Consider the following 24,850-nt stretch of genomic DNA (forward strand, 5'->3'; position numbering starts at 1 on the left):
GGGGCTTGGTCATGGTAAAAGGTGAATTTTTGTGAGTGCGGGAGTGAAAGTATAGGATGGTGTAGCTCTGAGGATGTATTCACATGGTGCAGTTGTGATGCAGTTACAGAAAAATGCATGCAGTGGTTTGATGTGTTTCCAGTTGTAATTTCAAAAACTGTGCTAAAAACACATCAAAACTGTAGTATTTGATAAAAAATTATTTGGTTGGGTTGCCCAAGGAAATTTTTTTCTCAAGGGTGCCCCGAGTCTGAAATGTTTGGGAAACACTGGTTTGGACAGTGCAAACTGCACCAGATTTATCACAGTGTCTAATGCTGTGTGATAATCTGGTACACTTTGAGGGTCCATTCACACGGAGTAACGTGCCGCGTGACCTGGCACGTATACGGCGTGTGAGATTTTGAGCGCCGTAAAAGCTCCCATTGATTTCAATGGGAGCCTGGATCGTATACGCCGCGTTATTTTGCAGACGTGATTTTGCACTTATTTGCTTACTTGCACTAATTTTACACCACTTATTAGTTAGCTTAGTTTCTGACAAAAAAAGTGTACAAAAATGTATATATTAAGCCCTTCCCCTTTCAGAAAGCCCCATCCTTTCCGGTTGAACGCCATCCCCTGTCAGAAAAGTCAAGATGCTGTAAAGCATGGTTCTTTTTGGTGCAAATCTCACCAGAATTCTGTCCCATTTTCATTAGTTTATTTGCCATTTTGTCACTTTTCAGCTTGTGCTGTGCATGATCTCATAGAGAAAGAGAAGCAGAGCAGGATGATATATAATTTAGTAGGAATATATTCAGTATAGCTTGTAACTTATTGAATTCCCTGCTCATTCTATGCTTAGGAGTCCAGTGGGTGGTCCTATTCACTGAAGGTCTTCCCTGTATATGTGTATACTAGCTGTCCATCCCAAAGTAGGCCCACCCACTGGACTCCTAAACTCAGACTGAGCAAAGATTTATAAAATACAAGGTATACTACTGTATATATCAGTTTGCTCGCTCCTCCTGCTCTATAAGAAGCTGCCCGCAGTTACGGTTGCATATACAGTGTGACAGGTTCACTTTAAATACAACTTTTGGTGGTTTCTTAGCCTTCATCTATCTTCTGACATTACCTCTGGTCATGACACAAGACAAGCCTCCACATTATACATTTCTATTTGACCACCCATCCGCAGGTATTTTTATATAACCTGTATCACAGAGCAAATATTAGCTCTGGCCGCTGGCACCACCACACAGCAGTAACACTGAGCCGTCCTTCATCGTTCTCAGTATTTATAGCCTACCACAGACCCAACACTACGTGTCTCCAACCTGAGAAGTTACCGTCCGGGTGTAATCATAGTGTTTGGTTCTTGTAAATGATAGGTGTTGTAGTACAGCGAAGGAACAAGCTAAAATCGGAAATGAAAACACAGAATAGTTTATCTAAGTGTTCCCCAGGATTACAATTTTGATGGACCGTCATCAGGATAGGTCAGCATTGATGGTGGAGATCCAACCTTGATAACCTAGGCATTGAAAGGGCCAAGAAATCCGACGAGGGCCACATACTTTTAATTCGGTACAAAAAAAAAAAAAAAAAAAGCTCAAAAGCTTTACCTATAATATGTAGATGTAATCCATACTTGTAGACTCTTGAAGAATGTCCAGGAGACTTTAGCAAAAATGTCATCCCAGAAGAGCAGGCGAATCTCCCAAACCCTGCGGAATGTTCTTATATCCAACACTCCACGCCTGATCATGTTATCTATGACATGGGCACTTTATCTGCCAATCATGTCACAAAAAAGTGGTGTGATGTATGTACATTCTGCTGGGCACCTTTCCAATAGAAACCAGTCTAGGGGAGGTGAGTAAAAATAACGTATACTCACCTCTCTAGGGTATCTAACAGTTCTCAGAGTCCGCTTTGGGCCTCCTCCAGCCTGCGACAGAATGCCCACATGACCTCTAAAGCCCAATAACAGGCTTCAAATGTAACCTTGAGGCCAGAAGATGCCTGAAGGGGACTCTTGGGACCACTGGATGCAGCAAAGATGCTCATGAGAGGTGAGGCAAGGTGAGTATAAGTGTTTGTTAGTTTCCCTCACCTCCCTTGAGCTTCCATTTATTTTACTCCAAGGAAAACTCAGAGTATAATTATAGCACAAAAATGGACCGGAGGGTCATACATCATAAATATTCATCAAAATGAATTATGTGGGGTTTGTCTAAATCTGCTTGAGATAGCAAAGCATATTATACTGGGATGGTGGGGGAACTTGAGGATCTTGGGAGCATTTTATACTGTGTGGGGCACAATGAGGCGCATCAACTGAATTATGCTTAATGAGGTCCAATCACAGGCCTCTGTGGTGACCCCGGGCGGTGTGACATCAGTCAGTCGCCAGACGATGACTTACATTGAGCCCAACTATAAAATGGGACAATTTTTCGATTTTTTTTTTTCCAGTGCAACTTTCTGCTCCCAATCCGCCTCTGCAAGCCACTCCTGGTTTTCAATTCTTTCCTTGAAAATCCATTTGTATTGTATGTCCACACAGGAAATGAAAATTCACACCGTTCTCCATCAGTATACACTCACAGAGTCAATAATGCCCAAATCTGATTCCTAGGTCTTGCAGACTTATTATGTTGTTCGTGAAGGAACAAAAATCAGCAGTGACTAAAATGTTCCCTCCGTGGTCCAGGTAAAGATCCTCCTGGGGTGGGTTTTGCCACCCTTTGATGCCCTTTCCATGATACCTGGCCAATTCTCCATCCCCTTGTCCTCTGTAGAGGAAATTCCTGCCAAGGTAGTTGACACCCCAAGTGTACTGATGTGTACGTTGCAAAGTATGATAAAGGAAAGTGATTCGTACCAAACACGGCTGGACCCCCTTCTCAAGGACCCTATATCAGCCACAAGAGCCGCCTCTGTAGTATGTGTAACACTATGGACTAAACATTGAAGGAAGATATTGGTGGGAATTTCTCAAGACTTTATTACAAGGCACATGTAGCCTTAAGAGGAACAAACTAGGAGCATCACCAGCTTTACACCTTGGCTAAGCCATAGCCACTTGTCTGGAAACAATTTTGGCCCATAGTTTAATAAATGAACCTCGAATGTTTCATCAGACTTCGCATGGTAAGGTGTCAGGGGTTCCACCAACAATCCAATCCAATTTGGCCAAGGTATTGAGCCAGTGAACGAGAAGAACACCTAGAAAGGGGCAAAAGATGCACTTTAACTTGGTGCATTTTTGGTGCCCTGTGACGCATCTCAGTCTCTGCACCTCGCATGCCACTCTTTAAGACAGTGGGTATTTTGAAAACTGGCGTAAGTTATACCACAACTCTATGACAGTTCCTGACCCCCTACAAGCGCTAGAATTACTAAGTAATAGAGATGAGCGAGTAGTACTTGATCGAGTAGGTATTCGATCGAATACTACGGTATTCGAAATACTCGTACTCGATCGAGTACCACTCGCTATTCGAATGTAAAAGTTCGATGCAGAACCAGCATTGATTGGCCGAATGCTATACAGTTGGCCAATCAATGCTGGTTCTTCTCCTACCTTTAGAAGTCTTCTCCGTGCAGCTTCCCCGCGGCGTCTTCCGGCTCTTCATTCACTCTGCCAGCTTGTCCACTTGTAGTGTGGGCATGCGCAGTCGGCTCTGCCCAGGCCCAATGCCTGGCAGAGTGAATTCAGAGCCGGAAGATGCCGCGGGGACACTGCAAGGAGAAGACTTCTCAGAGGATCCAGCCCGACCCTCACTCGTGGACTTGGTAAGTATAATTTGATCGAATGTTGCCTACCCCTGACTATAATAGGGTTCGATATTCGATTCGAGTAGTCGAATATTGAGGGGCTACTCGAAACGAATATCAAACCTCGAACATTTTACTGTTCGCTCATCTCTACTAAGTAATTCTGGCCAGACGTGCACTTGTCGGGAAATCCATTAAGACTGGCTTGAGAATCGCCCGTCTTAATAGCTCTGCCCCATAGATTTGCGTTTGAGCTGCACACAAAAAACGGAAGATTTTCATTTACAACTATTACAAATTTGCTTCTTGTTTATATGCACTAGAGCAATGTAAGAATTAGTTGCACAAGTATGCACATCCTTTCAGAGAACACAGAAGGGACTGTAGCTAGTGAGCAGGCACCTCCTGATGAATAGCCCTACAGCATTCATTTTCCATAGCATGCTAAGGAGCCCGGGAGTCTAAAATTATCATCAATTTGACCACGTCTGGAAATAATGCAAAACATTTAGCATATGTTACTCTGAGTAGGTAAATTTTTCCATGTGAATTATGCTCAGGTACGGGAATGTCTTTGAAGACCATGTGTGGTGCCTCTGGGCTGGATTCTTCTTGGCTCGGAGACTATTACGAGATGTGATCACTTTCGCCGTTGTTTATTATGTAACCTGTCTTGTTGATTACAAGATCTTTTTTATTCTCTCTGGTTCTTTATCAGATTCCTTGGCGTTCGACATCTCAGTGTTGGCAGTGACCTCTCAACCTCAACCGCTGCTGACTCAGGAGGAGCCGTCGTCTTCTGCCACAATTCTACACAATATCTGAAGTGCTGATTGTTTTGGCAAGTTCGTAGGAATTTCCTTCCTTGCCTGAGGGGTTGGAAATTAATACTTGATGTGTTCTTAATTTCTCTTTTTACAAGAAAGCGGAGGTTTTCCTTCCTAACCTGTTCTAAATGAGAAATATTCTCATGTGACCGGTGTACGGCGTCCATTAGAAACCAATATCTGCCTAAATGGACATGACCAGGAAATTGCTACAGTGATACTGAGCATTTCCACCATATAGGGAATGAGACAGTAACTGGAGCTGGGGGGGGGGGGGGCAGACAAGTCCGGGTTGAATATGTACTAAAGTTTGTTCTGTCACTTGTTGTCTTCTTCGGAGGTCGTATGGCAGGGGTGGTAAACTTTGCAATCACCTTTATGGAAAATGTTCCAGGTAATTCGATAATGGTACCAGACACAGCACCCTCATGGTACCCAAATATCAGAACAGCCACAGGACCATTATAACAGTGCCCCAATAACAGCTACAGTCAAAGGACGCCCAGTAGCCCCAGTGGATCGGTGGAACAGTGGATCTGTGCGGTCCTTTATTCCTGAGTGTTCCTTTATTACTAAGTGTCTTGATAGCTGTTGCTGTTCCTGATTGTCCTGTGGCTATACCTGTCATTGGGTGCCCTATGGCTAACCCTGTTATTGGGTACCCTGCAATTATCTTTTTTAGTGGGTGCCCAATGACTAACACTGTTATTGGTTGCCTTGTGGTTATACATGTTTTTGGGAGCCTAGTGGCTGTGGTTGTTCCTGGATGCCCTGTGGTTATCCCTGTTAGTGGGTGCTCTATGGCTAACCCTGTTATTGGGTGACCTGCGGCTACCCATGTTAGTAAGTGCCCCATGGCTGTTGCCGTCCTAAGGTGTCCTGTGGATACCCCTGTTATTGGGTGACCTTAGGATGTCAGGGCTCATTCACATCTGCGCCCGGCACTCCGTTCTGCAGGTTTCCGTTTCCTGCATAAAACAGAGCAGGATACGGAAACCTGCAGGAGTCTTTCTCACCCATTCATTTGAATGGGTGAGAAAGCTGTCCGGCCGTGAGCGTTTTATGCTCTCCTGCCGCGAAACCGGGTTTTTTAATCCGGACACAGAGTCGGACATGCAGTACTCTGTGTCCGGATTAAAAAATCCGGTTTCGCGGCGGAGAACATAAAACGTTCACGGCCGGACCCGGTCTGTGCTTTCCGTCTTCTGGCATGCAGAAGACGGAAAGCACAGAACGGAAACCAGAACGCAGGTGTGAACCTAGCGTCACTGTTAACCTGAGGTCTTGGCCACTGCATTAATTACGCTCCAGTGGCTCTTCCGGTTTCCAGGGGTCCTATGTATGTCACTGTTATTGGGCGTCCTGTTGCTACTGTGTGCTTTTTAACTATCTGTACTGGAGTCCTGTGGCTATCACTATTATTGGGGGTCCTGTGTCTGTAATTGTTCTGGGGGTCCTGTGTTCTGTGTTGTTCCAGAGAACCACAGAACCCCCAGTACCAGTGATAATGCGTACAGGACTCCCCATGAGTCATAGGAACCCTAGAATAACCACAGGATAAGGGGTGTAACTACCAGGGTAGTAGCTGTAACGGCTGCCAAAGAGACATTAGGGGACCCAGCGGCAGCCGCTACCGCTGCATTGTTTTTTTAATAGGCCTTTTACCCCATTTCGCCACGGGGCCCCGCCATTCTGAGTTACGCCACTGTACAGGATCCTTTATAACAGTGATGGCCCAGGATCTTGAAAAGCTATAGTTCAGGAATATCTGAAGGACCCCCATAGGACTACCTCTATTACTGTGCCAGTTCTTAAGTCTTGCTGTCATAGGGGGAGTTCACACGTATACGCGGCAAAATCACGGCCACAAAATAACGCAGCGTATACGATCCAGGCTCCCATTGAAATCAATGGGAGCGTATACGGCGCTCAAAGTCTCACACGCCGTATATGTGCCACATCACGCGGCACGTTACTCCGTGTGAACTCCCCCTTACTGGCACTGTCCAGAAATAACAGGCAATATGATAATAAATGATAAGTAACCATATCTCTTCAATGGGTGATACGCTCCGGTATATCAGCCCCAACACTGTCAGATTACTTTTATATATTCCGATTCTAAATATTTCATGTCATACATGACCTCTGTTATCGGTCATGTATCTATAATAGAGAAGGCATGTGAAACTTTTATCGCACAGGTCTCCATTTATTCTATGGGTCTAGGAGCCCCATTGTCTTTCCAAGTTGTGAAAGTACAGCAACAACACCACCTAGTGTTGCGTTTTAGGTTCTGCATGGTGGTTGCGCTCTGCAGTCCTCACAGCTGGGAGCTTTTCTTTACTACATCTCTATTACAGACTGCAGAAATCTGTCATAGAAGTTAAATAATACTGCAATATACTGCAAAACATGAGTATTGTAGGGTATTGTAATGGTGATCCCACCCTACAGGGGCTGTAAAAAAAATTTAAATTCACCCACTTCCCTAGTTCCCCTATAAAAATGAACTAAACAAACACATACTCGTACATATTCAGTATCCAAAAATACTCAGACTACAAACATAGAAATATTTTTCCCATAGAGTGAATGATGTGGGTTTTTTTAGTTGTTTTACCTCAAGGTGTTGAAAAATAACAAAAATTATATATATTTGGTATCGCAGTAACCCGAGTGTGATGAAAGAAGTCTACTTGTATATTTTATTAGTGAATATATTGTTTATGTGTGTGTCATCTAGTATTATATTGTTTGTGCACTTCTTAGGGCCTTTTTCAACTCTGTAGTAGTATCAGCCATCTTCTTCGGAGTGGCCTGCTGGGGGAGTAGTATACCAGCCAGGGGAAGAGATACACTATGTGATCAAAAGTATCCGGGCACCTGGTTGAAAATGACTTACAAGTTGGTGGCGCCCTCCATTGGTAATGCTGGATACAATATGGTGTTGGCCCACCCTTAGCCTTGATGACAGCTTCCACTCTTGCACGCAGACGTTCAATCAGGTGCTGGAAGGTTTCTTGGGGAATAGCAGCCCATTCTTCACGGAGTGCTGCACTGAGGAGAGGTATCGATGTAGGTCGGTGAGGCCTGGCACCAAGTCGGCGTTCTAAAACATCCCAAAGGTGTTCTATAGGATTCAAGTCAGGACTCTGTGCAGGCCAGTACATTACAGAGATGTTATTGTGGTGTAACCACTCCGCCACAGGCCGTGCAATATGAACAGGTGCTCGATCGTGTTGAAAGATGCAATCGCCATCCCCGAATTGCTCTTCAACAGTGGGAAGCAAGAAGGTGTTTAAAACATCAATGTAGGCCTGTGCTGTGATAGTGCCACGCAAAACAACAACGGGTGCAAGCCCCCTCCATGAAAAACACGACCACACCATAACACCATCGCCTGCAAATTTTACTATTGGCACTACACACGCTGGCAGATGACGTTCACCGGGCACTCGCCATACCCACACCCTGCCATCGGATCACCACATTGCGTACCGTGATTCGTCTCTCCACACAACGTTTTTCCACTGTTCAATCGTCCAATGTTTACGCTCCTCACACCAAGCAAGGCGTCGTTTGGCATTGACCTGCGTGATGTGTGGCACCCAATCACCTGACCACGTTCGAAGTCCATGAGTACCGCAGAGCGCCCCATTCTGCTCTCTCACAATGTCTAATGTCTACTGAGGTCGCTGATATGGAGTACCTGACAGTAGGGGGCAGCACAATGCACCTAATATGAAAAATGTATGTTTTTGGGGTTGTCTGGATACTTTTGATCACATAGTGTAGACTTGACAGACTGATTAGAAGGACCAGCTCTGTCCTGCAGAGCCCCCTGGACCCAGTACAGGTGGTGGGGGACAGAAGGATACTGTCCATGGTGAGCTCCATGCTGGAGAGTAACTCCCATCCCATGTATGAGACTGAGATAACACTGGGCAGTGACCGCCTGCTTCACCCCAAGTGTGAGAAGGAGCGCTATCGGAGATCCTTCCTCCCAACTGCGGTCAGGCTATATAATTTACATAAGGCCAAGTGAAGATCACTCCGCACAGAGAACTAAATGATCCTGAAGTCTTATTTTCTTTTTAGTTGCTATGATGCCTAGTATCTTTTCTATCTTCTATTCTGAGCTTTGTATGTGTTCTTTCTTGTAATTTTCTTGTATTATTTATCTATTATCTCAGTAACACACTGAATTTCCCCATGTAATACCTGAGATAAGCCAGAAGGGACGCTATTGACTTCCTGCAATCATAAGACCAGAGTTGCTGCCAAGCCAGGTTTGCTGCTACAACTCATTGTCCCCATCAGAAACCAGTCAGGCACCAGAGAGGGGGATGTAACTGGAAAGAGACCTCAGCCATCTGTAGGCTACAGAGGTATAGATAGGGATTGAGCACTGGAGGGGGCGTATACTGTAAAATCAGTATACTTGCGTATACCGATATTATCACTATACAGTGACCATATAGTGGTGGATATCAGCTCTACACAGGGCTCAGCAGATGATTTAAGTGCATACATGGCAGTAACAGTTTGTGACTTACAGGTGACATTTCTTACTAATTCTACACATTTCCTTTCTCTTCCCCATGTCCATTTTTTCCAGCTTTGACTTCTCTGTGTAAAGTTTGCATCACAGACATCATTGTCCCCTCACTTTTCCAGGCACCTGGCCCGTATTGCATACCTCCCAACATTTGAAGAACAGAAAAAGGGACAAAATGTGCGGCATGGAAAATTTAGCTCTGCCCATTTTTATGTTGACTCCGCCCATTCTCATTCATTTTTCATGTGCCCCTACACAGTTATTATATGTCCCCCTTCCATCTCTCCCCCAGTTTCATATACCCACTGCATCTGCCCCCAGTTTCATGTCCCCCCTCCATCTCTGCCCCCAGTTTCATGTCCCCCCTCCATCTCTGCCCCCAGTTTCATGTCCCCCCTCCATCTCTGCCCCCATATTCATGTCCCCCCATCTCTTCCCCCACTTTCATGTCCCCCCATCTCTGCCCCCACTTTCATGTCCCCCATCCAGTGGCGTATTTCATATACAATTACCTCACATCATCTATATTTTGACTTGAATAAACTGTTCTACAAACAACACGGAAAAAGCGCAAGTCAAATAGATTAAATAACCAATCCAACCACTTATATAAAAAAATATCAAAATTTTTATTGAAATATTTGGTAAATAAACACCACTAAAATAAAATAATACAGCAGGGTAGATGGATATAGCCAAAAACACAAAAATTAGACACAAAAGAATGAAAGACATAGACATTCAGATAGACCACAACCAGTATATATTGAATACAGCTATCTATAATGTCAAAGCTCTGTTATACCAATAATAGAGGATTCTCACTAAACAATATGCACTTAAATACAAACAACCACTTAAGATAGGTATCCCACACAAAAACCATCTTATGAATAATAATGCTATTTAGCCAATGTACTACAAATAACAATGGGAGATACTGTATATCTAAGAGAAGATGTAACAGAATATAGTAGAGAAGCCTCTAATAACTATAGAGCCATGGAGACAATTCTGTCATTAGTCATTCATGTGACTATGCATGTCTCAAATCACACTCAAATCTCACCATGGCAAAGCACAAAGCCAGACCGAGTATTGACAAATCATAATTGTTTAGATACCTGCAGTCATATTGTTATAGTGAAATATAGTCAGCCAAACGTCCACAGAAAAGTCACTGACAGGTAGAAGGACCACCCACCATCCAGTGGCGTAATTAGGAATGGCGGGACCCCGTGGCGAACTTTTGACATGGGGGCCCCTCCCCCCGACCAACACCAACGCCGAAGACCTCTACCGACCCCCTCCTACGCATTCCTGCGCGCTCTATTATGCCCCATAGTGGCCCCTGCACACAGTATTATCCCCCATAGTGGCCCCTGCACACAGTATTATCCCCCATAGTGGCCCCTGCACACAGTATTATGCCCCATAGTGGCCCCTGCACACAGTATTATCCCCCATAGTGTCCCCTACACACAGTATTATCCCCCATAGTGTCCCCTACACACAGTATTATCCCCCATAGAGGCCCCTGCACACAGTAGTATTCCCCCATAGTGGCCCCTGCACAGAGTATTATCCCCCATAGAGGCCCCTGCACACAGTATTATCCCCAATAGTGGCCCCTGCACACAGTATTATCCCCCATAGTGGCCCCTGCATACAGTATTATCCCCCATAGTGGCCCCTGCACACAGTATTATATCCCACTGTGGACACCCATAAACAATTATTACACTCTGGGGTCTTTTCAGACCCCAGAGTATAATAATCGGAGATCCAGGGGGAGAAAAACATTAAAAAACCTGTTACTCACCTATCTCCCAGCTCCTACGTTGTCGGCCTCCGAAGTAGTCGGTCTTCACTGACGTCAGACGTCACATGACCCGGGACACAAAACGGGGTCATGAGACGTCAGACGACTAGGTCGAAGTCTGCATGGATCGTGGAGAGGTAAGTAACAGTGTTTTTTATGTTTCTTACCTCTCCCGGTCCGCTAATCATTATACTCGGGGGTCCGAAAATGTCCCGGGCCCTGTGGCAGCTGCCTCTGCTGTTATGGCGGTAGTTACGCCACTGCCCCCATCTCTGCCCCCAGTTTCATGTCCGCCCCTCCATCTGCCCCCAGTTTCATGACCCCTCCATTTTTGCTCCCAGTTTGATGTCCCCCCTCCATCTCTTCCCCCAGTTTCATGCTCCTCCATCTCTGCTCCCAGTTTCATATCCCCCCTCCATCTCTGCCCCAGTTTCATGTCCCCCCTCCATCTATGCCCCCAGTTTCATGTGCCCCCATCTGTGCCCCCAGTTTCATGTCCCCCCTCCATCTCTGCCCCCAGTTTCATCTCCCCCCTCCATCTCTGCCCCCAGTTTCATGTCCCACCTCCATCTCTGCCCCCAGTTTCATCTCCCCTCTCAATCTCTGCCCCCAGTTTCATCTCCCCCCTCCATCTCTGCCCCCAGTTTCATGTCCCCCCTCCATCTCTGCCCCCAGTTTCATCTCCCCCCTCAATCTCTGCCCCCAGTTTCATGTCCCCCCTGCATCTCTGCCCCCAGTTTCATCTCCCCCCTCAATCTCTGCCCCCAGTTTCATCTCCCCCCTCCATCTCTGTCCCCAGTTTCATCTCCCCCCTCCATCTCTGCCCCCAGTTTCATGTCCCCCCTCCATCTCTGTCCACAGTTTCATGTCCCCCCATCTGTGCCCCCAGTTTCATGTCTCCCCCTCCATCTCTGGCCCCAGTTTCATGTCCCTCTCCCCTTCATCTCTGCCCCTAGTTTCATGTCGTTCTTCACCACTCCCCCTTCATCTGCCCCTAATTTTATGGGCCCCCTTCACTATGTTCCCCCTCAATTATTAAAACAAAACAACACTGATACTTACCCTTCCCTCACTCCCCCACATCTCTGTCCGCAGTTTCACTCATAGAGTTTTAGGCGCGATGTGTGTGATGTCATCAAATCGCGCCTACACCTCCGGGAGCCAGATCGCTGCAACAGCTCCTGCTTTACTCGCCTATGTGTTCTACTCATCTGCATCCGGAGGAAACTGGGACATACCTCCCGCCGACCAGGATTGCGGGACAGGACACCAAATCCAGGAATGTCCCGCAGAATCCGGGGCTGTTGGGAGGTATGCATCTTGTCCTCATCTACACAAAGCCTCTATCCTGCCGCTACCCCCAATTATAAATTACATAATATAACCCCCCATAATGAATAATACCCCCAAGTGCATCTTTAAATTAATAACTTCCCTGTGTACCCCCTGTAGATAGTCCCCCTTACTAATATTGCCCTAGGTGCTTCCTAATTAAAAGGTAAAAAAAAAAAGGTTAAAAAAAACTGTGGGGTTCCAATGCCTGGGACCCCCAGAATCAGCTGTTTGAATGAACTGTGGTACCTGTGTAAGCACTGTGACCGCTTCTCTGTTTACATAGTATCATACATCTCATAGCGGCCGTGTCATGTAACTACAGCCTGGTCTTATACATGTCTATGTGACAAGACTGGGATTACATCACACAGTTACTGGAAACAGACAGCATGTGATATAAACAGGCGCTATGGCTCCTTCATACAGCTGATCAGCAGGGAGTCACTGATCTGTTATTGATAGGGCCGGAGCCCCACGTGGTGGAAATGCCGTGGAAAAAAAATAGCGCTTCACAGTTCCTGCAAAGGCTTCTGGCTAATCTCATCCACAACGTTGCAGTTTTGGAAATCGCAGCATGTCAATTATACCTATGGAAATGCTGGCGGTTTCCCTATAGGTATAATGGAATCAGAAAGTCTGCAGACGAAACCTCGGCGGGAAAAAAACGTGATGTTACTGCTGCAGCTTTTCCTGAAGCCCGCTATGGGGGAAATTGTACTCAATAAAGCCCAAGTACCATCTTAATTAAATGAATTGCCCCCTTATATTATGCCCCTGACATAAATGCTGCACCCATAATGACCCCTTATATAAATAATCTCTCCCCTTGTTTTCATAATGCCCCCTATTAGCCCTTATATAAATGTCCCTCCTTATGTTCACAATGCCCCCTTATATAAATACCCACCCTAGAATCATGACGCCCCCTAATGAATTCTCCCTTATAGTTAGAATTTCCCCTCCTAACTACCCCTTATACTATTAAAACACCCACAACTGCATTGAAAAAAACCAAAATTATACTCAGCTACCTGTGATCCAGATGAATGGTGCCGCCACCACTGCTTCCTTTTCTTGACCTGCGCTCTATGCGCAGGGTCCATGCACAGGACGTCTGCGTCTCAGTACAAGAGACACAAAGCTGTGACATCACCGCGCCCGCCTGTGCCTAGAGCAGACAGGCTGTCTAGTCTCATTGTTTTGTAAACCGCAGGCCTCATGTGATTTGCGGTTTACAAGACAGTTGCAGGATGGGTATTAACTAGATCGGTGTCCGCAGACACCGATCTAGTTAAATGTAAAGCATGTATTAATGGCGGCCTCGAGGTGGGCCCCACAGAGTCACTGGGCTCAGGGCAGTTGCCCCCTCTGAACCCCCACTAGCTACGCCTTTGGTAAGGTACTCATCTTTTCCAGGCACAGATGGAAAAATTAACTTCCTTGCTTACCAAGATGAGGAAAGAGGAAGAAGGGGGCAACATGGAAGCGGGTGTGTCGTCACAAGCCTGGAGCTCAGACTGTGAATGTCTTGGCTAATTCAGAATTTTTTTTCCAGTTTCCTGGTACATTACACAAGATATTAAATGGTGCCATTACAAAGTACAATTTGTTTCGCAAACAATAAGCCATAATGTGAACTGGAAAATGATAAAGTTATGGCTCTTGGAATGTAGGGAGGGAAAAACGAAAATGCAAAAAAGAAATTTGGCCCGGTACTTAAGGAGTCAAAATGGTTGTCCAATAATAAGTGATATTAGCTATTGTTTGCATAATAAAAAATTATACAATTTTACAATATACTTGCACAACCCCTTAAAATGCTTTCCAATTTTCCAAGATTGTCTCTATTTTTCACTAACAATCCTGGCAAATTCAGGCCTAAAATGGGCTAGGATGATGGGCGAGATAGGGCTTAGTGGGTCGGGCATGTAAGGATGGATGGTGGTTGGCCTTCTGACCACTCACCACAATGCAGTGTGGTCCTGTCCGCACATATGTCACTTCGTGTGGCTGCTGAGGACATAGATTAGCCCCAGTGGTCACATGCAGCGCACGACTTCCACTGGCAAAGACAAGTTGCACATTGGACAAATAGTAGCGGCAGACATCGGAGCGCCCAGGACGGGCGAGTATAATTTCTTTTTTTATGTTTCACCGTCCCCGGCCTCCTTCCTTACTGGTGAAATTTTTGGACAACACCTTTAACTCTGTTCTTAGGGTTTGGTAGGTTCTGAAGCCGCTGTCAGTGTAGCTGCCACAAGAGAACCCAGAGTATGTGTCATGTCTGGGGTCTGCACTTCTATAGGGGTCTAGATCCAATGACTAGGGGTCAGGGCTTGTTTTGGAAGTCCACTTTGGGGTCTCATCTGCATTCTATAGTCTAGTCTAGGGTCTGTATTTAGGGGGCCTGATGGTCTGTTTTTAGGTCTGGTTGTGTATTTTGGGGTGCAGTTATATTTAGGGTCTGTATTCCAGGACTTACATGTGTTCTGGTCTGAGCCTCTATTTTGGATGCAGTTTTTCTGGGGTCTGCATGTATTCTCTATTTGAAGTCTGGTCTGTGGTCTGTATTTATTTCAGGGTCTGAGTCTGTATTTTAGGGTACAGTCTGTATTTATTTTGTACATATTTTGGGGTCTGGTGCCATATAATGGCATGCAGTCTGGAGATAGAGTCTGAGGTCTTTATGTAAGGGTCTGTTTATACTGGGTCTGGAGTCCATATTAATCTTGGGGTTTAATGAAGGCTGGATGCACTACTTGTAACTGCAGCAGATCCTGATGTCACTGCTGACCCTGTAATTGGGGCACTGAAGAGAGGAGGAACCACTGGACACCAGGACTCAGGAATATGCCCATTAACCCATTCACTTACAAAGTCCCCCAATGGTGTTCACATTAAAGGGAACCTGTCAGCAGATTCTCCCTAAACCTGCCAATCAAGCCGAGCTGGGCTGGGAGAAGCTGGAAGGATGCCATCTAGTGGACTATTCTTCATTCTTGGAATGTAAGGAGGGAAAAAACGAAAATGCAAAAAAAAAAAAAAAAAAAAGCAAAAAAGTCTTCCTAAGGGAGCCTTCACACGGAGTTACGCTGCGCTCATTCTAATCGTAAAAACACATTCAGAATGAGCGCGTAAAAAGCAACTCCCATTGACTGGAATGGGAGCCAGCATACGTGTGCTCCCCATTGAAATCAATGGGAGGCTTTTTTCCCTATGCTTTCAATGTGATACGCGCGTAATACAATGAAAGCAATAGGGAAAAAAGCCTCCCATTGATTTTAATGGGGAGCGTACGTATGCTGGCTCCCATTCAAGTCAATGGGAGCTGCTTTTTACGTGCTCATTCTGAACATGTTTTTACGATCAGAATGAGCGTAGCGTAACTCCGTGTGAAGGCTCCCTAAAATTGATTTGACTTACCACTTCACCTAATATATATAAAAAAAAAAAAATGCACAAATTGAAACAAATTTATCAAATAGTTACACACGCTTAATAAATTTGGCACAGTTTTAAAAAGGGCTGTTCTTTGAAAACTGATGTAATTTATTATTATTATTTAGTGCATCCTGCGGTATCACTTATTTAGTGCAATAAATGTATAATGTGATCTTTGAGAGGTTTATGGCAGGTTAGGGGTGGAGCGATTTTGTGACTGGTAATGCAATTTTACATTAGGTGTAAGGGAGGGTCAGTGGTTAGCAATGTTACCTTGTAATAGTGGAGTCCTAAGATTAGATTTATCCAATGAGAATATCTGCAAGGAATTTTTACTTTCTCTCTTTTCTTGCATGTGTTTCCTCCCACACTCCAAAGACATACTGGTAGGGAACGTGGATTGAGAGCCCTATATGGCACAGTGATTGACAATGTCTGTAAAGCGCTGTGGTATACGATGGTGCTACATGAGTAGGGAAAACAAATAATAATGAGTATGATGATTAATTTTTGCATCCATTTTGGCAAAGTTTCCACACAGGTGTATGTCAGGATGGCTGAACTAAGGCGCTGAGTTCAGGTCGCAGTCTCCCCTGGAGGCTTGGGTTTGAATCTCACTTCTTACAGGCTTCAAGTTTTTTTTCTTTTCTTAAACCTCACCCAATTCCTTAACTGATAGACTTCCATAGTTCCTTTAAAAAAACAAATGACGTAGGTATAGCGGAGAGAGAAGATTGTAGTATCAGCCAGGAGGCTGGCTTCATAGCTCAGGGGTTAGAGTACTGGTCTTGTAAACCAGGGGTCATGAGTTCAAATCTCACTGGAGCCTATCTCTTTAGGGTAAAACGAGTTGACCAAGGGGCCCTAGAAGACAAGACCTACTTCCTGCTACACTGCACCAAATGCTCAGCTGTGAGGGCCGTCTACTACCAAAGTCTCTCTGCCCACATCCCAGACTTCATATCTGCAGACAAGAAGAGGAATCTCTATATCCTATGGGGAGAAGAAGAGACCACTGTGGAGATTGCTGCCCAATACATGTCCACCAAACAAGAGGAAGATGAGAAGCATGGACTATCAAACCACCCAAACCCCATGGACTATTAAACCCACCACACAAAAGACCACCAAGAATTTCCCATCACTTGTCTACTCCATACCCACACACCCCAAATAAGAACGATGAGACTCTAAGGACACTCAAACCATGGACCCTGTACCCCCTCATCGCTTTTCTACTCCATACCCACACGCCCCAAACAAGAACGTTGAGACCCTAAGGACACTCAAACCACAGACCCTGTACCCACCACCCCCAACCTCCTTTTTGCTTTGGCAACACCAAATGTCTTATTCTTTGGTAACGCTAATAAAGCACATTTGTATTTGTTGACCATCTTTCTTATCTATCCAAGCACTTGCTCGGATCAGGCAAGGAAAGAGTTTCTTCCAAAACATCTCCTTTCCATCCATTTGAATTCCACACCCTCCGTCACCCACGGACATCACTTCCCCATCTCACAGGACATAATCCCATCATCTCAGGGCACCAGGGAATTGGTATCACACCTGCCCAGTCATGTAGTCAGAATTGGAACCCCCAAATCTCCTTAATTCTAGGGCCATTGCACACTTTAGCACACTATGTGAGAGTCAGTGGGGGAGATTTATGAAGACTGGTGTATTCAGTGCCAGTCTCCATAGCCCCTGCCCCATTTATGGTGAGGTTCATGCCCGTCATACATCAGATGCACCCTCCACTGAGCCGTGCGCTTGCACTGAAATCTATGCCAGCTCTGGTGTAACTGGTGTAAATGATAATATTCTGGAATAAATTATAGTAAATCTAGTGTAAATTCCTACTTAACACCCTCATCCATGAAAGTAATGTGTCTGAGGCAAAACTGAAAAAGTGACGATAGTCTCAGGTCCCTCTCCCAGTGCTGTAAAAGTTATCCCTCCAGATGTCCTACTCCGCATAATACTATGAGCATTACTCATCCCCCTAATACAGAATAGTCCAATGTTTCCCTCTTAGCCATTCTTGGGTGTTTAGCTGTGTGTTTTGGGTCATTATCCTGTTGTAAGACCTATGACCTACGACTGAGACCAAGCTTTCTGACACTGGGCAGCACATTTCTCTCTAGAATCCCTTGACAGTCTTGAGATTTCATTGTACCCTGAACAGATTCAAGACACCCTGTGCCAGATGCAGCAAAGCAGCCTTACAATATAACAGAGACTCCTCCATGTTTCACAGTAGGGACAGTGTTCTTTTCAAGATAGGCTTCGTCTTTTCATCTGTGAACATAGAGATGATGCACCTTGCCAAAAAGTTAGATTTTTGTCTCATCTGTCCATAAGACAAGCTTTGTGGCTTGTCAACATGTAGTTTGGCAAATTCTAGTCTGTTTTTTTTATGATTTGTTTTCAACAATGGTGTCCTCCTTTGTCATCTCACATGAAGTCCACTTTAGCTCAAACAACGACAGATGGTGCGCTCTGACACTGATGTTCCTTTAGCTTGAAGTTCAAGACCACAGCACCTTCTCCCAATCACTCTCAGAATCATCCAGGTTGGTCAGATGAGACAAAAATTGAGCTTTTTGGCATTAACTCAACTGGCCATATTTGGAGGAGGAGAAATGCTGCCTATGACCCAAAGAACACCGTCCCCACTGTCAAGCAAAGAGGTGGAAACATTATGTTTTGGGTTTTTTTCTCTGCTAAGGGCACAGGACTTCTTCACCACATCAATGGGAGAATGGATGGAGCCATGTACCGTAAAATACTGAGTGACAACCGCTTTCCCTCCGCCAGGACATTAAAAATGGGTCTTGGCTGGGTTTTCCAGCAGGACAATGACCCAAAACATACATCCAAGGCAACAGAGGAAAAGCTCAAAAAGAAGCACATTAAAGAGATCCAATCATTCACACACTATTTTTTCTAGGTAGCATGTCGGAATAGCCTTTAGAAAGGCTATTCGTCTCCTACCTTTCGTTGTCTTCTCCGTGCCGCCGTTCGCCAACAATCCCATTTTTTCTGGGTATGCAAATGAGCTCTCTCACAGCACTGGGGGCGTCCTCAATGCTGCCAGAGAGCTCGCCAGCGCCGCCTCCATCTTCATCTGCAACGAGGTCTTCACCACGTCTTCTTCTGGCGGCGTCTTCTTACTTCTAGGCCTCGGACCTAGGGCAAGCCGACTGCGCATGCCCGCCGGCCACGAGAAAATGGCCTCTTCCAATACTGTGCAAGCAGCCATTTTCTCATGGCCTGTGGGCATGCGCAGTCTGCTCTGCCCAAGGCCCGAGGCTTTAGAAGTTACAAGCCACCGCCGGAAGAAGAGGCTGAAGATGACGCTGCTGAAGAAGAGAAGGCGGCGCTGGAGAGAGTTCTCTCACAGCATTGGGGACGCCCCCAGTGCTGCGAGAGAGCTCATTTACATACCAACAAGAACAGGGATTGTAGGCGAACGGCGTCACGGAGAAGATGACGAAAGGTAGGAGGCAAATAGCCTTTCTTAAGGGTATTTCGACGTGGTACTTAGAAAAAATCAAGTCTGAGTGATAGGATCCCTTTAAATTCAGCAGCGGTCTCTGTACTGTAGTTGCTATTACAGGAGGAGAGGGGGCGCTATGACTGTCATTGTAATGAGACAGCAGCAGATATATCACTTACTGTACATATCTCCTTTGAGAAGCTGCTCACTAGGACACATCCCTACACAGTATAAACAATAGGATCATATATAGGTACTGATATTGGGGTGAATGTCCGCTGTGTAAATATACAGGAATTTTACTGCTTAGATAAACAAAAGCAAAAAAAAAAAAAAACTCTTTAATTTGACTGTAGATAAAGCAATGATTCACCAATTCAACCAAGGTGGGGACTGGAATATACAGAATATATAGTAGCTGCTTATATGTATAAGGTGGCTGTACTGATAGGAAGCAAAATCTAACATGACCACTAGGTGGAACTGCATTCATTCAGATTACACTGGGGAACATTTTGTAACACAATTTCTGCTGACTTTGATTTTTGAGCTGTGTTATAGTTAGTTAGGCATACTGCCTTCAAGACCGGTGTCTTGTGAACATGGAAGTATGTTACGACTTAAGTGACTTTGAATGTGGGAAGATAATCGGTGCAAGACGTATGGGGCATAGCATTTTAGAATATTTGTGTTTCCGAGGTCAACAGTGTCTCGGGTAGATCTGCAATATCGCAGAGACAGCGTTGGCAGCCGCGTAAACTGGTGCACCAGTCGACCACGAGTGTTCAATGAACGGATGTCGCGTCACCTCCGCAGAGTCGTACGGGGCTCTCGATGGTCTACTGTGGGTCAAAACGCCGCTGATTTGAATGTGGGGCGCCAGCCAGGACCCCATTTTCACCAGGACTGTTCGCCGAGAATTGCACCACATCGGCTTCAACAGTCAAAGCCCAACCCATGTCCCTTTGCAGATGCTTGAAGACAGGCTTGGAGCCATGACCATCGTCATTGCACCATGGATCAGTGGCGGTATGTGGCATGGTCTGATGAATCACAGTTCCAGTTGTACAGAGCCGATATGGCATATACTCCATGAAGCCATGAATCCTGCATGCCAACAAGGACGTGTCCAGGCAGGAGGTAGATCTGTCATGGTCTGGGCAGTGTTCACATTGTCGCTATTGAGGCCCATTGTCCGGGTGAAGGGATCAATGACCGTTGCTCAATACGTGCAACTTATGGCACCTATCTGCACCCCTTGTTGGTGTTGGCATTCCCTGGTGGGGATACTGTGTACCAACAGGACAATGCAACATATCATCACTCGTTGGTGGCACGGAACTGGCTTAATGAACACACCAGTGACCTTACGACCCTTGGCCGCTCGCCCGACCTCAACCCCATAGAGCATTTATGGGATACTGTGGATACCAGTGTCCACTCCATGGACCTAGCATGAACTACACAGGACCAATTGTGGGCTGCAGTTCAGACTCCCTCCAGAACTCTTCCAACACCTCGTGAAGTCCATTGCTCGTCGTCTTGCTGCAGTTATCAGGGCTCATGGTGGGGAGACCCGCTATTAACGGCGCATGCTATAATGTCCCATAGTGGCCCCAACGGTGTTCATTACAAATATTCCAAAAATTTCAAGTTTGGCTGAACCTGAAATTTTTGGGATTCGCCACCAAAAGCTATTATTATAGTCCTGGCTCTCTCCAGTTATACAAGACAAAGGTCACGTCCTTTTCAGACAGTTGAGGCCCACGGTAACACTTTAGCGTTCAGCTCACTTGGACGCAGCTACTCCAGGCTATCACTGTCAATTACTCCAATAGCTTTTGGTGCAATGCCCAGCCACATCATGTTTAGAGATGGGTGAACCTCTCAAGATTCATTTTGCTTTGGGTTTGGATGGTTCAGGACCAAGATTTGTATCGGGTTGAACAATTGGCTTAAGACATAGTGTATAATGCTGTCACAGCTCCTAGGAACCTATCTCTACAATGAAGGCTACAACCATGGAAGGCGGCAGCTTCTCCCATCCTACAGGCAAACTGATTTGTTGTGCTTCGGTGATGTGGAGTTGGGAGTCCTGCTTTAGGTCCTACTGGAAATATGGGGTGTTGTAAACAATCTGATTTGTTTATTGGTCTTCCTCCTCTTGGAGAAACCCTCACGCTTGATGGTTTTGCCCACCAGGCCCCTTTCCACTAGAAGCCTGTCCAGGGAAGTTGAGTAAAAGAAACAAACATTTATACTCACCTCTCCTGGGCAGCATAATGTCAGTGTGCCCCACGTGACCACATAGGTCCCCTCACAGCTGCCTGTAACCACATCATAACCACATGTAACCGCGGCCTTAATTAATTGGATCTACGAGGGGCATACAATCTTGTCCGTATACGACCTGGGGACGAGTGGAAGACAGCATTCCGAACACGCTACGGCCATTTTGAATCCCTTGTTATGCCTTTTGGACTTTGCAATGCCCCAGCAACTTTTCAACATTTTATTAATGATGTCTTCCGAGATCTGCTGGATCAATTTGTGGTGGCGTATTTGGATGACATATTAATATACTCTGAGAACCTTGAAGAACATCGTAAGCAGGTTACCATGGTTTTGAGCCGTCTAAGAGAGAACCAACTATATATTAAACTGGAAAAATGTGAATTTGAAAAGACAGAAATTCAGTTTTTGGGGTACATCATTTCTACGGAAGGATTGCGCATGGACCCTAGTAAGATCCAAGCTATTTTAGACTGGCCTTCTCCCAAGAATGTCAAGGAGATCCAAAGATTTGTCGGCTTTGCAATCTTCTACCGCCAATTTATTAGGAATTTCTCAAAAGTTATTAGTCCGATAACAAAATTAACCCAGAAAGGAATTCCTTTTAAATGGTCTTCAAGTGCCAACGAAGCATTTAACCAATTAAAGACACTTTTTACTTCTGCTCCTTAGTTCATCCTAATCCAGACCTCCCATTTATAGTTGAAGTGGATGCTTCAGATTCAGCAGTAGGAGCAGTGTTGTCCCAAAGAGTTGGAGATAAACAGTTGCTTCATCCTTGTGCTTTTTTTTCTTGCCTGATGTCTCCTCCGGAAAGAAACTATGACATTGGGAATAAAGAATTACTTGCAATTAAGAAAGCATTCACAGAATGGAGGCATCTCCTTGAAGGAGCATCTCATGTGGTTCAGGTTCTTACAGATCACCGAAATCTAGAATTTATTAGATCAGCCAAGAGACTTTCTGGTAGACAGGCTAGATGGTCTTTATTTTTTTCAAGATTTAATTTCATTATTTCCTACAGACCGGGATCCCGCAATGGAAAAGCAGACGCCCTGTAACGATTCTGGTTATCAGATTTGGAGTCCAAATGGTGGGGCAAATGGTACAGTACTTAAATAGTAAATAATGAAGGATAAGTACCTCAGAAGTAGAAGAAACCGTGGTCAGGCGTTAGCAAGGTTCGGTACACAGGAGGAGCAGATCAATCGTAGTCAGACGTTAGCAAGGTTCGGTACACAGGAGGAGCAGATCAATCGTAGTCAGGCGTTAGCAAGATTCGGTACACAGGAGGAGCAGATCAATCGTAGTCAGGCGTTAGCAAGATTCGGTACACAGGAGGAGCAGATCAATCGTAGTCAGGCATTAGCAAAGTTCAGTACACAAGAGCAGCAAGGTAGTGGTGAGGTTCAGGGCAACAGGAAGCAGACAGCCAGAATAATCAGGCACAGGATGGAGTGAGCTGTGAGTTCATATAGGACAGGCTAAACTGTGATTGGCCACAGAACAGGCGATCTTAATAAACCAATTACTCCAACAGAAGAGACCAGACAAGGTAAAGCACAGAACAAAACAGGTTTCCAAATAGTGCAATGGTTAAGGCCGCAGAACATAGCCAGGAAGTCATGGGTTCAAGACCCAGTGAATTCAGTTCGTGACACTGCCTGTCTCTGCCATAATGAACACAATTGAATTAGCTAGCCTGATAACTGGGAGAACAAAAGAAATGAAAGCAGCTCCTCTCCCCTATCTGCTAACAGGAAGCTAGGTCACATGGTGTAGACACAGGAATAGCTAGATACACAGGCTCGCTCCCTGCACTTAGCCCCTCCTCCCTCCCCCCTGAGAGCAGCAGATACATTACTTGACTCATGAGCAGCTAAGTCAGGGCTGTGGCCACAAAGAATTGAATAAAGTAATATAGTGGACAAACAAAGCATTTTTGCTGAAGCAGTGTATTTAGGAAAAGTCTTACACTCACATTAACAAGCAGTATAGATAGGATCCTTGTGATGGGACAACCCCTTTAACCTCTTCCGGACTGCCCATAGACTATATACGTCTGGGCGATCCCTCTCTTGTTCTGCAAGGATGTACCAGTATGTCCTTGCAGTTTTAAGTAGCTGCACTAAATCATGCAACTTCAGAAATGGGGAGCCGACTGTAACTACGGCCGGGGCTCCTCTAGAGAGGGCAGGGATGGTTTATTATCATCCCTGCCTTCCCGATCAATGAGCACTCTACACACAGCTATGGGAGTCACCATGATGCAGCTCCCCCCAGACCCAGCGGTCACATGATGCGTCAGAGATCAGAGTCTTGCTCAATGCTAGTTGTATGTATCAGCCCCAGTTACAGCCTCCCCCAGCAAAAAAAAAAAAATAGTGCTCAGATGTCCCAAAAGGTCTGTTATGACGTTATGAGGACACAATGTAAATTAAATTAAAATAAAATAAATAGAAAAATAAAAAAAATAAACATTTTAGTAAAATAATTAAAAGAATAAATAAATAATATGCCAATATAACACTCTCTTCACAGGTTCTAGCCCCACCCCAATGACCCCCAAAATCCCCAAAATAAAAATTACTGTAACGAAGAGGAAAACCTATTTTAGGCTATGGCCCCACGGGACAATTCGCAGTGCTAAAGCGCTGTGGGGAGAACTGTGGCGGGAACACATCGCGGTTCTTCCCGCAGCACTTTAAACAGAAAATTTGCAGAGTTTTCCTCTGCGGACTTTCTGTTACCATTATATCTGCGGGAAAGCCGCCGGCGTATGCGGTTTTGGAAATCGCAGTGTGTTTGCGCTGCGGTTTGAAACACAAAGTGGGCATGAGATTCGCATGAATCCCATCCACTTTGCAGATACTGTGAAATGCCGCGATTTTTCCCACTGCGTTTCCGGCCCGTGGAGTCTCGACCTTAAGTTGTTTTTTTTTAAAGTGAAAAACAGACACGTTTCCCTTCTTATTTATTTATATTTTCCCAGATATGAAAAAATGTTAAAAAAAACATAAACAAATAAAAACAACATAAAAATAATGCCCTATGTGTCACCGAAAAAAGACGCAAAAATTAGTTGAATAAGCCAAATGATAAAAACGTGCTTGGTCCTGCACCAGATCGATTGGCCAGGTACTGAAGTGGTTAAATAATAAAAAAAATGAAATAAAACAAAATAAAAAAACCTAGAAAAAAAATTCATAACAGCTTGCAAGTGTTTGTTCAGAGTCTTAGGCACAATCTACAAACTGAACACTAGATGTCAGCATAAGCCACAATATAATTATTGTACATGA

The 24,850-nt window shown here is 45.1% G+C and overlaps 1 non-coding gene across 1 annotated transcript; it reads left to right on the plus strand.

Annotated features, from left to right (window-relative positions):
* The first annotated feature begins 16,510 nt into the window (after positions 1–16,510).
* On the plus strand, positions 16,511–16,583 carry TRNAT-UGU (transfer RNA threonine (anticodon UGU)). The gene has a single exon. It is a non-coding gene; the product is annotated as a tRNA-Thr (tRNA).
* Positions 16,584–24,850: the final 8,267 nt, after the last annotated feature.

This window comes from Leptodactylus fuscus, chromosome 1, assembly GCF_031893055.1.
Source record: "Leptodactylus fuscus isolate aLepFus1 chromosome 1, aLepFus1.hap2, whole genome shotgun sequence".
Lineage (NCBI taxonomy): Eukaryota > Metazoa > Chordata > Amphibia > Anura > Leptodactylidae > Leptodactylus > Leptodactylus fuscus.